We start from the raw sequence: 14279 nt of genomic DNA, 5'->3' as shown, positions 1-14279 counted from the left end.
AGGATATTAGTACCAAAATGTACTCAAATATTCAGTAAATGTTAGCAAGAGAAATGGCATTGAATACTTGTATAGAATAAATACAAAAGGAGACCGCAAAATCCACTTCTCAAGAATAGCGACGCGTCTCCTTTTGTCCAGCGCCTCTATGGTTCAAAGGTACAAGTACCAGCGAACCACATGCCCTGGCGGGTGTTGTGGGTTCGAATCCGGTTATAATCTCAGATTACAGCTTGGTTCGACTCATGCACCTTCCAGCATTAGACAAAAGGTAGGAGTCAAAATGACTACTTTTCAAGCATAGCTACCAATACTCCCCCCCCCCACTTCCTTTCCGCTCTTCCCCTCCTTCACCAAAAAAAATTTCATTTCTTTCCCCTACCGTCCCTTCATCAATTGTAGAACCATCGTTTCAAAAAAATATTAATATATGTATGACCTCATTTCAAGGTCAAGACTAAAAACTTGAGATTAGTCTATAAAATTTATACATTAATCGGCAGTTAAAGTTGAAATGACCCATAATTGTGCGTGACCCATGATTGTGGACTGACTGTAGGTGTGAAGTTATAAAATCTAAACTATGCTAATCAATGTAGTTTGATCACAATGCTCAATGAAGGTTGAGCTCTTCCGGTTAGGCTAATCTTCTTCATTTCCCTGCAATTCGCTTGTTTTATTAACCGTTCTGCCTATTCGCACTGATTGCTTTTTCAGCTGAAAATACAATCAGGTAACCTCAGTAACTATCAGATCAATCCCAGAACCCACAAACTTTGGTTCGGTCTTCGAGAAAGTTTGTTATTTTTAGCGGATCACGAAATGGAAATCCCTCGCAAAGTCAAATAAACATCCATCCTTCCGCCAAGCCCAGTCCAAGCCAATTTGTCCCAACCTTCGGCCGACCAGCCGGCCGTCATGCTGTCAATCCATTTAAAACCAGCATCCAGCATGTGGAGACATATTGCATTCCGCTTACCTGCCTGAGTCACGAAGTTCCCTTTCCGAGAAGCGGGTGTTTCTACTGTGCGTGCACCTACATAGTACGAAGTAGGTACATATGAAGTGGAAAGAAATTTGCATTACTGAAGTCCATTGATTATCGTTGTGGTGCAAGAAACAGGCAGGTACATACGGCGTAAAACCAGTCCGGTCAGGTGCATACGACTGCTGGGCTGGAGGTGTGTTGCTGTTGGGGTGTCACCATGCGGTCAATTCCTGTGACATCCGCATGTGACAGCTGTCTCGAAGCGGGGAGGAAAAAACACTTTTCACCTTTAATAAACAGTTAGAAATTGGAAAGCTATCTAGTTCATATGCCAATCGGATGGCTGACACGATGGGGTAACGCTTATTTATTGGATCTCGTTTTTGTTTTTTTCAACTCGAGAATGTGAGCTTATTATTGAATCTCTTTTTCATTTTATATTTTATTCTTTTCTATGAGAAAATTTTCGAATTTTTGTACAGTTTTAAAAAAGGAAAAGCGGATTTCATCAAGAACAATTGGAAATATCGAACATCAAAAACATTTAATGTCTTGCCTTGTACAGAATACCTGTTCGCTGTTCAACTTGATTATTTCTATACGAGCGAAACTAACTTAACAGCCCATTGAATAAATTCTCCCACTTTCATTGTAATCCAAAACTCGATGTATAGAAATTCTTTGCTCAAATAGACTACCTGCGGTGTTAAACTCATTGCCGTGTTTCTTCCGTAGCTTTTTACCTTTCGGCTTAGTTCACTTTTCGGTTCCCGTCCTCTTTAACGGCACACAGGTATGTAGTGCTGCAGGTGAAGGTAGCGAAGAAAACAACAAGTCGACGCAAAGGTAAAATGCCATCCTGACCTACGACGATGACGATGTGAGACCTTTTACACTTGCCTTTGTACGGGGCCGTCCGTCGTCGTTGATCAACGATTTTAGATTTCCCTTTCCATAGTTTCGTTTTTTGTCTGTATTTTTAATCTTTCACTACGATTTTCGGTTTATCGAGCCTATCGATGATGTGCCTTCCACCGCCACCACCCGGCTGCCGCCGGTACATAAACCAAACGACGGGATGATAGTGAAAATGAAAATGACTTTTGAGTCTTTTGGCTGAATGAATAACAACAAAACAACCCAACCGGTTGCTGGAAAAGGTTGGAAGCGGGGGGTTCCTTCAGAACCGAACCGTGTCGTGACCCACAGAAGGGAAATGTTCAACCGATGAAACCACATTAACGGGCGCGGTTAATAAAAACCGAGACTGGTTTGTTGTCTTGGCAGGAAATAATCAAACTGGTGACTTAATTAGGAAATGTTTGTTTGAGGTTTGGAATGTCGATAGATGGTGCTTGGGGGCAAACCTGTCGTTGAACGTTAATCGTTATTATGTTTAATATTTTTCTCCTAGTGAAAGTTTCCAATTTCATCTGTTTATGACTGAATATCAGAACTGAGACTCTAACATGCTTCCCCAATCGCTGTGAGAATCCGGAAATCTTTGCCAAAAAAAATTCGAACTACTGGACCTATTTAATGTTTAAATCCATTTGCGGTGACAGGGTTAAACCCTGTAGAATTTAAATCATTTTCTAATGTGAGCATAATAAGTTTTACTTTAATTAAATTGGATGTGTTTAGGTACAATTAAGTGAACTACAGTTAACGAAGTGTAGATCTAATTTAGCTTAGTTAACAGCTCCGTTTCACCGGATGTGCATACAGTGAAACGGGCTCCCATTCAATGCAATTTCTTTTTACATGCTAAATAATGACCTATTAAGCTATTTTTGCATGAGCTATTTTATTTTGTTTTCTAGAAGATGCATAGAGTTGATAGCATTTTTTATTAGGGTGAAAAAAATGAAAGCTAACTCTTTCATTTAACTCATATATTAGATAAAAACTATAATGAAATACATATAAAAAAGGAGAAGTATTTTTTTAATGGCTAGTTATTCAGAACCACTTGCAGCACTAGCAGTGCAGGCCCTAGTTATGTCTTTTAAGATTTATTCAAATTGTTAGATGGTATGGTTGAAAGTTATCATCCAACGCTCCACGCATTAATATTAAATTTTCTCCAGTTATGCAGTTATGCTTTAGGTTTTCTACTGATAAGAGGCGAGTTTTTCTTTATTTTCTCATGCGACAGTTTGAACGGTCAATGACACATTTTTTCTCCCGATCATTCGAAAGTGCTACCAATAAAAAAAGACAATCACTAAGCTCTCAGCTTCGCAATTATTACCGTCATGAAATTTGAGATAGATTTGCCGTATAATCCACCAATTCGACGGTCTTATCTTTCTATTTGTCTTTCAGCAACGCTGGCAGTACCAAGTGTTATATAAATAGCTCTCACTTAATTTCCGGATGGGGAAAATTATATAATAATAATGAACAGCGTTTTTCAGACGTTTAATGCCAAACTAAGAGAAAGGAAGCGTGACTTTTTCTAAATCTGCACACATTTCAACCTGTTTTGGAGAAGAAAACCACATTTCAAAGATTTTAGTAATTTGCATGCCACAATTTATTGCAAGTATGTATTGAAAATACAAGTAGAAGGGTGTGTGTCTCGTCTCGTTTGGCGTAGGATACGAATGTCTTTAATATTGATACTATGGATCTTTCTATAGATTTTCAATAGAAATATCAAATTTAGACATTGTTAGGTCAAAGTGACTGCTACAATTCGATACTTCGACAACAATCTAGAAATTTAGGTATTTAGAGCACATAGTCGAACTAACTTCTCCTTCTGCCTTTCAACAAAGCAAAAAACTAAACGTTTTAACTTATACCCAGCGGAGGAGAAAAGATCACTGGGTGTTTACGCCTACCAAACTCGCTATTTACAGCCCTGTAATATCAGGACAGCAGCCTTTAGTTGATGTTTTTGGAATCGTTGCTCAAAAAGATCTTATCAAGCATTGAATTTGTAGATTTAAAGCATGCCGCTTTGAGCCTTAACCACGAGAAAACATTATAGTTGCCAGTGATGGTAAAAACCCAAAATCTCAAAACTTATTAAAAATCAAAATCAACTGTGAATCAAGTCAGCTTGATCCTATGCAGAAAAAAATCACGCGTGAGTTTTTCTGTTTTCATAGCAAGAAGCACAAAACGCACACATATTGCTTCCCGCTGGATCACATTCTGCTTTGCTTCAACTGCTGCCCGGTGCTATACACATATACATACAAATTCGTGGTTGAACAGCATAGGCATTCTCTCGTGCGATACGTAGCTGTGAGTGAGCGCGAGGGAATGAAACTCTAAATAAATCACAAATTCGCAAAGTTAAACTAAAACGCACATTTAAATTACATGTTTATCTTATTCTTATTAGGCTTGTTACTTTCTAGTTAAGAAAATGTCGATTCCCGCGAAGGAAAAATGTAAACTCCGCCAATATGTTTGCCATCTTAATTCATGAATGTGTGCTCCGTATTTCGCTGCTGCTGTTTTCTCTGACGGTAGATTCTTTTTTGCTCTCTGGTTCGTAGTATGAAATGCCAGCTGTGGAAGAATGAAGCAAAATGCTCACAGCTGAAGACATCGCGTATAATAGCAAGAGAAATTCAAATGTGAATTTTGCTCAAGGTTGAAATTTCTTGTGTTTGAAATCTCATTGAGTTTTTTGCTGCTATGAATTATTCAACACTGACAGTTGCGCTGGCAAAAAATGTGCATTTGGAAACAATTTAACAAGAGAACTTAAGAAGAAAACTTTTGATGTCCTGTTACCTGACAGAAATCAAAGATTGTTTTTATTACCAACTCTTCCAATTGAAGACATTTCACCACTTCAATCCCTGTTTATCAGTAGCACATCCTTGCCACAACACAACACATTCTCTTTTAACTACTCTTCCAATGAAATGGTAAACATGCACATACATAAAGAATCATGTTACAGCCGAACACTACAGCTGTGGCGTACTTTTCTAACACAGATATCAAATTCGCCTAGGTTTAACCGTCTCACCGTAAATAATTTGCTATTTGGTGGGACAAGGAACCTTTGCCATTTTTTTTTGGCACACTTCCCTTACACAGACCTCAAATTGGTCTAGGTTTATTGGCGATCGTAAGAAATTTTATTGGGACGAGGAGACTTTGTGTCTCTTTCTGGCTTACTTCCCAAGCAAAGTCATCAAATTGGTCTAGGTTTAATCGTCGTAATTTACGATAGAATCTTTCCGTCCCAACAGATCGAAGATTCTTTACGAGTCGTAAAGAATCTTCGACCTGTTGGGACGAAAACATTCTATCACTTTTGTTCTAAAAGGAAACTAATCGAAATCACAATAAACAGCTAGTAGGGTAAAGTGGTGCAGAACGCACCGCTTAAGCAAAACATCATTTTGCAGAGCAACGGCGTGTTTGTTCCACGTTTTTCAACCTCTAGAAGATTCTAGGATCTTTTTTACATTTACTCCTGGTGAAATTTCCTAACAAAAACCGGTATTTTTTGTTATTTTTAACGACTTTTAGCAAGAGTCAAAATCATTATGTGGGGCAAAACCCCAAAACCCGTGGGCAAAACGCACCAAGTTTGCCCAGCCAGGCGCTAAACGCAACCAGCAAATTTACATATAATCCCGTGTTGTATAAATTCCCAAAAACTAGGCTTCCAAAATGGCGGAAGCGTTTGTTATAGCGTTTGTTACATACGTTTGTTTGCTGGGATATAGTGGGTTCATATCTCAACATAATTGGCAATAAAATTTATTCATTTATTTTTCTCCAACTGATGTGTGATGAAATCTTGTAAGTTAAACAAAGTACAAATTAGGTTTAAGCCAAATTCTAAGTCCTATACAATACATAATATTGCTACATTTTTAATAAATATTCTGAAACAAAAGATGTAATGCAAATTAAAAATATTTTATAATTATTCGATCCCGATGTAGTGCATTCTACCTTTGTTTTGTATTTTGAAGTTTTATTCAATTTATGTGGAAAACAAGCCTAGTTAATGCCGTTTTTGTGATGAATCATCGAGTATGACAGTATATCAATTAGATAGACTGTATTTATTATGAAATTTGCATACCGACTAGTGGTAAAAGCTTAAGAGAAAACCGTGATTTCTTACATGTGAAATGAGATCGCGGATAATCGCTTTATTTTATTGGATGTGGCTATGTTTGATGCTTTTACATGCTACACAATTATGAATTAGCTTGTTTTACACCAAAATAAAATGCGCATTCATAATTTTACAAAATAGTTTCCGCGTTTTTAAACAATTAATAGCATGGGCCATTCTAACCCCCCCTGTGCGTTCTGGACCTATATTTATCAGTCTGTTCTGCCTTCCCCTATATTTATCAGTCGTCCCTGTCTGTGAAGCATGTATGAGGATATTTGACCTTGAAACTTTACGTTAATTTGAACTAATTAGTGGTTGAAAAAGAAAATTATAATAGAAACCATATAATTGCTACTTCTATTATGAGTCGATCGGTATCTAAACCATAAAAAATCACTCATAATTGGCAGAGCGTTCAAAATCTTTTATATTTTCGTGACGTGATGGAATCAGACCCTGCGGTAAGACGTGGTCCTACGTCAAAACAAAACGTGAACAATATGAGGCAAGATTTTCAAAAAACCGTTAGATTTTGACAACAGCGATTTATGAGGTATTTGCTGTATTGGACTCGTGATAGAACTTTTGTACTCTTGAGTGGACTGGATTAATATCGAATCTCTGCTGGACTGGAGTTTGGTATTGAAACGACACGGCTGGACGTTGGCTCTGGACTGGACTAGAACTCTAAACTGGAATGTACTCTGGACTGGACTGGAGGTGAATTCTGATTTACGAGGGATGCATAACAAGATATTACTTTGAAAAGCATTGGATTCTGGACGTTTGATTCGACGGATTTTGGATTGGATTGGCATAGAGTCTACACTGGATAGGACTCTGGACTGGACTGAACTCTGAATGAGAATGGGCTCTTGACTAGACTGGACTCTAGTTTGGACAGGATTGGACTAAATTTTGGCTTGGATAGAACTCCAAATCTGTTTATTTGTTTATTTATTTACTTATCCTCAAGTGACTGATTGAGGCGAATGAGAAAAGCCAATTTGAGTTGAGAGCATTATAACCATTCTCAAATTGGCATAAAAACCCATCATCTCTTGCACTTAGAATTTGGAGTAAACTCGGAGCTGAATTGAGCTCTGGACTAGACTGAATTCTGAATTAGACTGGATTCTGCACTGGAATGAACTCTAATCTGCGCTGATTCCTATATTCTTGACAGGACACGATTTTAAGCTGAACTAGTATGGAATCTGCACTGGGGGTATGAAATGGGGAAGGCAACTAGGAAGAAGCGCCCAACATAGCTCTAGCCATCTCAAGCCCCTACCTAGCGCCTCCACGTGGCCATACCTGGTAACACTTCAATTTGTATAATGTATATGTATATGGGAAGCGTTTGGTACGGGAGGTTTCGGTGGTACGCTTTCTTCCTTCCCTTGATTTCAAGGAGTTTGATGGAATTAGGTATTTTTTCTAGTTCCACTTGATTCCTTGGAATTCTCTCTGCGGTACATGCTGCGCAGTTGGCCTGGCCGTTGACAAGAAAAATGATTGATTCAAGTAATCGTCATTTTCCAGGATGCCTTCCAGAATTGGCTGCGTTAGTGTGAGATTAGATTAGATTAGATTAGAACTAGTATGGAATCTGCACTGGATTGCAGTCTTGCTTGGATTGGACTCTGAGCTGGACTGAACTCAAGACTAGATTAGATTCTAGAATAGACTGGACACTGAATAGGATTGGACTCTGAATGGGAAGACTTTTAACTAGACTGCATTTTGAACTAGATCGGCATGGATGGGGTTGGACTAGACCAAACTCTGAACTGGACTAAGCACTGAATGGACTCTGGAACTCTGACTGATATGGTAGTTAGACTGGATTGGAATCTAAAATAGACCAAAATCTGGTCTTGAATAGACATTGAACTGAACTGAACTCTTCATTCACCTCTAAAGTGGAGTAAACTAGGGAGGAGGGATGATTCCTCCTCAGAATAAAAAAAGAGAATAGAAAAATTCACACTTTATTCAGTCGCGATTTATGTTGCTCCGTTTTGTTTGAACTTTTCTCTTTTTTACTGATCGCGATTACTCAGCAACCTACTCATTGTTCTTCTCATTGAGGAATAAACTGAGCAACAAAGTGTTAATACACTTTTTAGCTGCCCATGATATGGCACAAAAAAAAATGTTTAGACTTCTCGCAGCTGCAAAAGTGCAAAAAATGTTGCATATGACGATGGTGGATGATAGATATGGCAACAATGTAATTCCCGTGCCGTTGCGTGCTGCAATACGAGCGCACAATGAGAATCTAAAGTTTGTTTATATTTCTCTTTATTTTTGGTCTGTTTCTTACTGCGTGGATGTATTTCTCATTTGTGGCAGCAGTTCTGCTCATTGTGTTGAATGAAAAAAGTTGCACTTTTTGCACAATGAGTGAGGAAATGGTAAACCTGGTAGAGAGTGAACTCTGGACTAAACTGAATTCTGAATTAGACTCGAGTTAGCACTGGAACGAACTCTAGGCAGTACAGGACTTTTGACTGGACAGGATTTTGAACTGGATCAGTATGGAATCTGGAGCAGATAGAATTATGGATTGGACTAGATTGTAGATTGGGCTAGACTCTGGATCAGACTGTACTCTTGACTGAACTGGTATCAGGTATCAGCACCTTTGGCTCAAGCAACACGATCCTCACAATCGTGTGGAAGATTTAAGACTGAACTGGTATGAACTCTAGACTGTACAGAAATCGGAACTAGACTGACTGGTCACTGAATTTGGCTAGGCTGTAATCTGGAATGGATTGCTATTGAATCTAAACTACACTGGACTCTGTACTAAATTAAAGTCTTAAGTGGATTGGATTATATGCTCTGGACTGGGCAACATTCTAAATTCACTGTATTCTGCATAGGATTGTACTCTGTACTGGAATTTTGAAAGGACTAATTTAGGGCTGGGACTGGGACTGGGACTAGGACTGGGACTGGGACTGGGACTGGGACTGGGACTGGGACTGGGACTGGGACTGGGACTGGGACTGGGACTGGGACTGGGACTGGGACTGGGACTGGGACTGGGACTGGGACTGGGACTGGGACTGGGACTGGGACTGGGACTGGGACTGGGACTGGGACTGGGACTGGGACTGGGACTGGGACTGGGACTGGGACTGGGACTGGGACTGGGACTGGGACTGGGACTGGGACTGGGACTGGGACTGGGACTGGGACTGGGACTGGGACTGGGACTGGGACTGGGACTGGGACTGGGACTGGGACTGGGACTGGGACTGGGACTGGGACTGGGACTGGGACTGGGACTGGGACTGGGACTGGGACTGGGACTGGGACTGGGACTGGGACTGGGACTGGGACTGGGACTGGGACTGGGACTGGGACTGGGACTGGGACTGGGACTGGGACTGGGACTGGGACTGGGACTGGGACTGGGACTGGGACTGGGACTGGGACTGGGACTGGGACTGGGACTGGGACTGGGACTGGGACTGGGACTGGGACTGGGACTGGGACTGGGACTGGGACTGGGACTGGGACTGGGACTGGGACTGGGACTGGGACTGGGACTGGGACTGGGACTGGGACTGGGACTGGGACTGGGACTGGGACTGGGACTGGGACTGGGACTGAGACCGGGACTGGGACTTGTATTGAGACAAAGGTCGTATGGGATTGTTTGTTTTTGTGCCGCTCCAATCATGGATTCAAAACGTAAACTGAAAATAAATATGAATCGTTTGTTTGAGAAACCCCACATGTGCTTTTGACACAATTGTAGGAAAACAACAAAAAAATGATTTTCTCGAAATATTTTCAATCCCAACTGCAAGGGGTTTGTGGAACCAACCTTTTTCCAGAATTGGAGACAAGATGTAGAAATCCCCGATGATTCAAAACTGTCAAAAATTCACGGTAATTGACTCATGTCAAATGGCGCTTGTGGGATTTCTCAAACAAACGATTTATATATAGGTATTTGAAGAAAATCAGAGATTTTAAGACAACCCACAAACACATTGGACATTGGACATTGGACATTCCAGCGTTACGGGACACAATTAGTAACCTTTTTTTTCTGTGTGAATGGGCTCCTTGTACACCAACTTTTTGGTAAATATTTTGCAAGTTAGGTACCCTAGTAGCACAGTTGTTACAAACTGGTTATGGCAACCGATTTGTGACTGATTTTAGTCATAAATGAGTTGCAACTAAAAGTGCCAAATATGTGCTGCTTGGGTAACTAAAGGGGATCTTATTTTCCAGTTACATGCTAGGAGTTTGGAAAAATAAGAACTGATTTGCATGTTGGAGGTGGTGTCCCGTAATGCTCGAATGTGTTATTGGCGTCAACGAAAAATTTAACTTCCATGACATAAAAAAATACAAAGAAACAAGCTCGTATAAAATCAGCAAAAAATATGGACTTCGAGGCAAAACCACGATAAAAACGAGCAAGAGAGAGAGAGAGAGAGAATCCGCGGACGATTAATAGCGCCTATAATTCGAATGCGTATTAGTCGTCAATCAGGAAGGTTATCAAACATAATTTAAAAATAAACAAATAATTTGAAACTCAAATTATACCGAAAGCAGCCGTTCTACAGGTTAATGGAGAAGCGGTTGCAGGTTAGAGTAGGGAGTAGAGTTGGTACGCACAGTTTGCATTATTTCAAAGAGTTACAAATACAAAGAGTGTATGGGTGACTCGTAGAGTTAGTTATAATCGACAATATTGCTGAAGGAAGTATTGCTCAATCTTTATTAATTATGGTTTTAAAAGGTTGCTACCCCATTGGTACCAACGACCTTATAGTATCATAACCGCAAGAGGGAAAAGAATACTTATTTCAACAACATTGTAGATTATAACTAGCCCTGCAACTGTCTCTTACACAACTTTTGGAAATCCTGTTTGGCTTTGGCTGAGACGGTACAATCAAAAAAGCCAAATCGTATCAATCGAGCGTTTAAAAAATGTTTTTTTTTTTCAAAAGATATTCACAGCATAGCAGTTAATCTATTTACAGATATAATTTGTCTATCCAGCAGTTCTAAAATGTATCGAGAGTGATGGTCGAGGGTGGAATGTCAACTTCTATTACTTTTCATCGAAAAGGGGATAAAAATTAACTCCAATCAACTCAAACCACGTTTCGAAATGTTTTTTATTTTTAATTCAAGCTAATCCGATAACAACACAAAAGTGGTGTCGTAACAATTTACCACATTTCATATCATCACAAGATCACAACCTGCTTCATCACCGGATGACTATCATATGGATTCCTTTACTTAGGGATTGGAATGGTTTGGAATGGTTCAAGCAAGTTTTATTGAGTATTTGTCCTGAGGAAATGACAACTACATGCCAACTAAGAAGCATTTCAAAAGAGCCTTCGAGTGGTAATTAAAGAAAAAGAATCCAGAATATTATCTTAAAGCCTGAATAAAAAATTAAAGCGTCTATAATAAAAATATAAAAAAAGAATACTATTTACAGTGAAATTTTGTGCTACAAAATTTAGGTTCAGAGAGGAAAATTGTATCCGAATCCAAATTGAAATATTCGTATTACTGAAAATTGTTTCTAATATAACGTCAAACAGTTGGATAATCATTTTGATGATTTCAACACAAAGTACCACAAACACTTTCCATCCACATTGACTTGGTTTACTTTTTTTTTGTTTTGAACAATCAATGCATCAAGCATTTCTAAAAGGGACTAGTTTAGTGAATAAATTAGCTAAATTAAAAAACCACAGCTCGTCCCTTCGGCACCTAATCACCATCATTCAAAGCCACCGATGACAGACGGTTACGATTATGACACACTACCTTATAGTAAATACGCAAAGGTTTCAGGTGCCTCCGAAAACACGTTTTTGTGCTGTCCTATATGCATACATTCATAAATCTACCGATACACAACGCAACGCCGGACCCACGGTAACCCGCCCAGGTAGGTAAAGGAGGCTCGATCGAAATCCTGTTCCTCGCTCCCGATAAATCAACGACAGCAACACACTTACCTTGACTGATTTTCGTAGCACAAGCTACACCGCCGCCGTCGCCGTTGCCGTCCGGGTTGCACCGGCGATGAGTCCGCACGAACGAGAAAGGGGCAAAAGTAGTTGAAAAGTCGTAAAAATTCCTGCCCTATAAATCGTTTTCCTTAATCGGTTTTCTCCGTCCGTTTGCTTAGCTCGCTTAGCTCTGGAGCCGTCGTCAGGTGATGCAATTAATCCGAATCGCAAACAAGCACTCACTAACTCACTAACGGACACTGGTTGCGACTGCTAAGTGTGATTTGATGGTTTCGAGTAATTATTCAATTGGAAGCACCAACTTCGATTCAATTCAAAGGAACATTAACAGAGCACTTTTTTGAAAGCAGTAAAACTATTCAGATACTTTCTTCGGTTCTCTTTTAATTTTCACCAAACAACTTTTCAAAGCACAACAGATCGAAAGGTTTACTCTTCTTGGAAATCACTCTAGCTGACTGATCCTGACGGTATGTAGGCCGTACGATGCACTCAAGCATCGTTTTGCAGGATCTCAAAACACGTGAACACACTTCCAGCGCCCATCTTGAACAATTCCGAGTCGAGATAATTGTTTTTCTTATTTTTCACCAACAGCACAATTAGTCAAACACTTCTGATCACTCACTTTTCGCAGTTCAAAGTGAAAGTCTATTAAATTAAATCAATCCGAAAACATTCGTCGATAATTAAAGACAAAAACTGTTCCACCCGAGACTGCCTAATAATGCAGCTTTAATTTTCCACCAAATTACGATGTCACAGTCGAAAAACCGAATAAAGGCGGGCTCGCGGGTTATGCAAAGCCCAAAAATCTTTTCCCCCAGCAGGCCGGACTGATCAGATAAATTTCCTGATTGCCAAAGAAAACTCCAGCAAGCCTCCGTAAGCACAAACGGTTGCGGTGGTTGCGTTTCAAGACCGCGTAGCGACCCTACTTAGCGAAGAAAGAGGAGAAAAACCGTGCGCGCGCAGCAACTGCAAGTTCGAAACTGACTGCCTCTGCCACTGCCACTCGAAGTCCGAGGAGTCGATTCGATCGACGAAACGCTCGCTGGCTGTTGGGCTTGGGTTGCGTGCGGGTCTTTCACGCGCTCAGTCGTCGGTTTCTGACCCTCTCGATCAGTGCGGTGCGGTGTGTGCATGGAAAATGCACTATGCTGCGAGCATAATTTGCCACCCTTGCGAGCGAGCGAGCAACAGGTTGATTGCAAGTCAAGAGCGGAAGATTGGACGGAGCGTGAGAGAGTAGCACTGAATGAGAGATAGACGAAAATGGGGTTGAATATCGGACAGCCCTATCGGGTGGTGAGAGCATTGTGCTGCACACTGAACCTTCGCGTCGCGTCGGAGAGGATCACCAAAGGAAAAACTCTTAAGCGTGATCATCGCATGAATGATTGAGAGTGAGCAATATCATTGCTATGTACATAAACTTTTGGGGAGGTTCGATGTTAGCCGTAATTACTAACTGGTTCCAGAAAAAAACGGAGTATAGTAAGATTTCATGTGTTATCAGTTCACTTAACTATTGGAAAGGTTTCTGCTCTCGCACCGGCTCAACTGCCCGTTTCATCATTACATGATTTTTGCATGACAAACCAACCATCACTGCCTAGCCTGCCGCTACTGCTGGGGTGACGTGAACGAAGTTTGCTCAATTGAATAATAGCGATGACTGTGGTTTATATTATTGAAACCTGGGATGATTCGGTTGTCAAGAAGGTGTGGTTAATTTGGGCATATAGGCCAGGTTTAAATGTATTTTTTTTCGTTTCTGACGACTAAGCGTGCTTCAGCACATGAATTTCGGACATACGGAAAATGAATTTCGACATATTAAGTATTTTAAAATTTCTATTTAAAATTTCTTACACTCTTCCGAAATTATCACTATCAGCTCAATGATGTTGTTAATATTGACCTTTGTTGGCATAGATCTGCCGCACATTGATTTCTTAAATGTTTTCAACTGGATTCCGATCTGGACTACGGGCTGACTAACATACTAGTACCCTCTGCCCTCTGGTGCCCACTTTTTATTTTAAATTTTGATGATTTTTTTTAACTTTCGCATGAAATAAATGTTTCAAATTAACGTAATATTTCAAACTATGTATTTGAATGCATAGAT

At 40.2% G+C, this 14279-nt stretch overlaps 1 protein-coding gene across 1 annotated transcript in view; it reads right to left on the bottom strand.

The window, feature by feature from the left end:
• Positions 1 to 12172, bottom strand: part of LOC128737314 (patched domain-containing protein 3) — a 195343-nt gene extending 183171 nt beyond the window's left edge. The window contains exon 1 of the mRNA XM_053831930.1: positions 12131 to 12172. The gene's annotated coding sequence lies outside the window, so the exon portion shown is untranslated. The remainder of the gene's footprint in view (positions 1 to 12130) is intronic.
• Positions 12173 to 14279: the final 2107 nt, after the last annotated feature.

Source organism: Sabethes cyaneus, chromosome 2, assembly GCF_943734655.1.
Source record: "Sabethes cyaneus chromosome 2, idSabCyanKW18_F2, whole genome shotgun sequence".
Taxonomy (NCBI): Eukaryota; Metazoa; Arthropoda; class Insecta; order Diptera; family Culicidae; genus Sabethes; species Sabethes cyaneus.
This window is presented reverse-complemented; position numbering and strand designations above follow the sequence as displayed.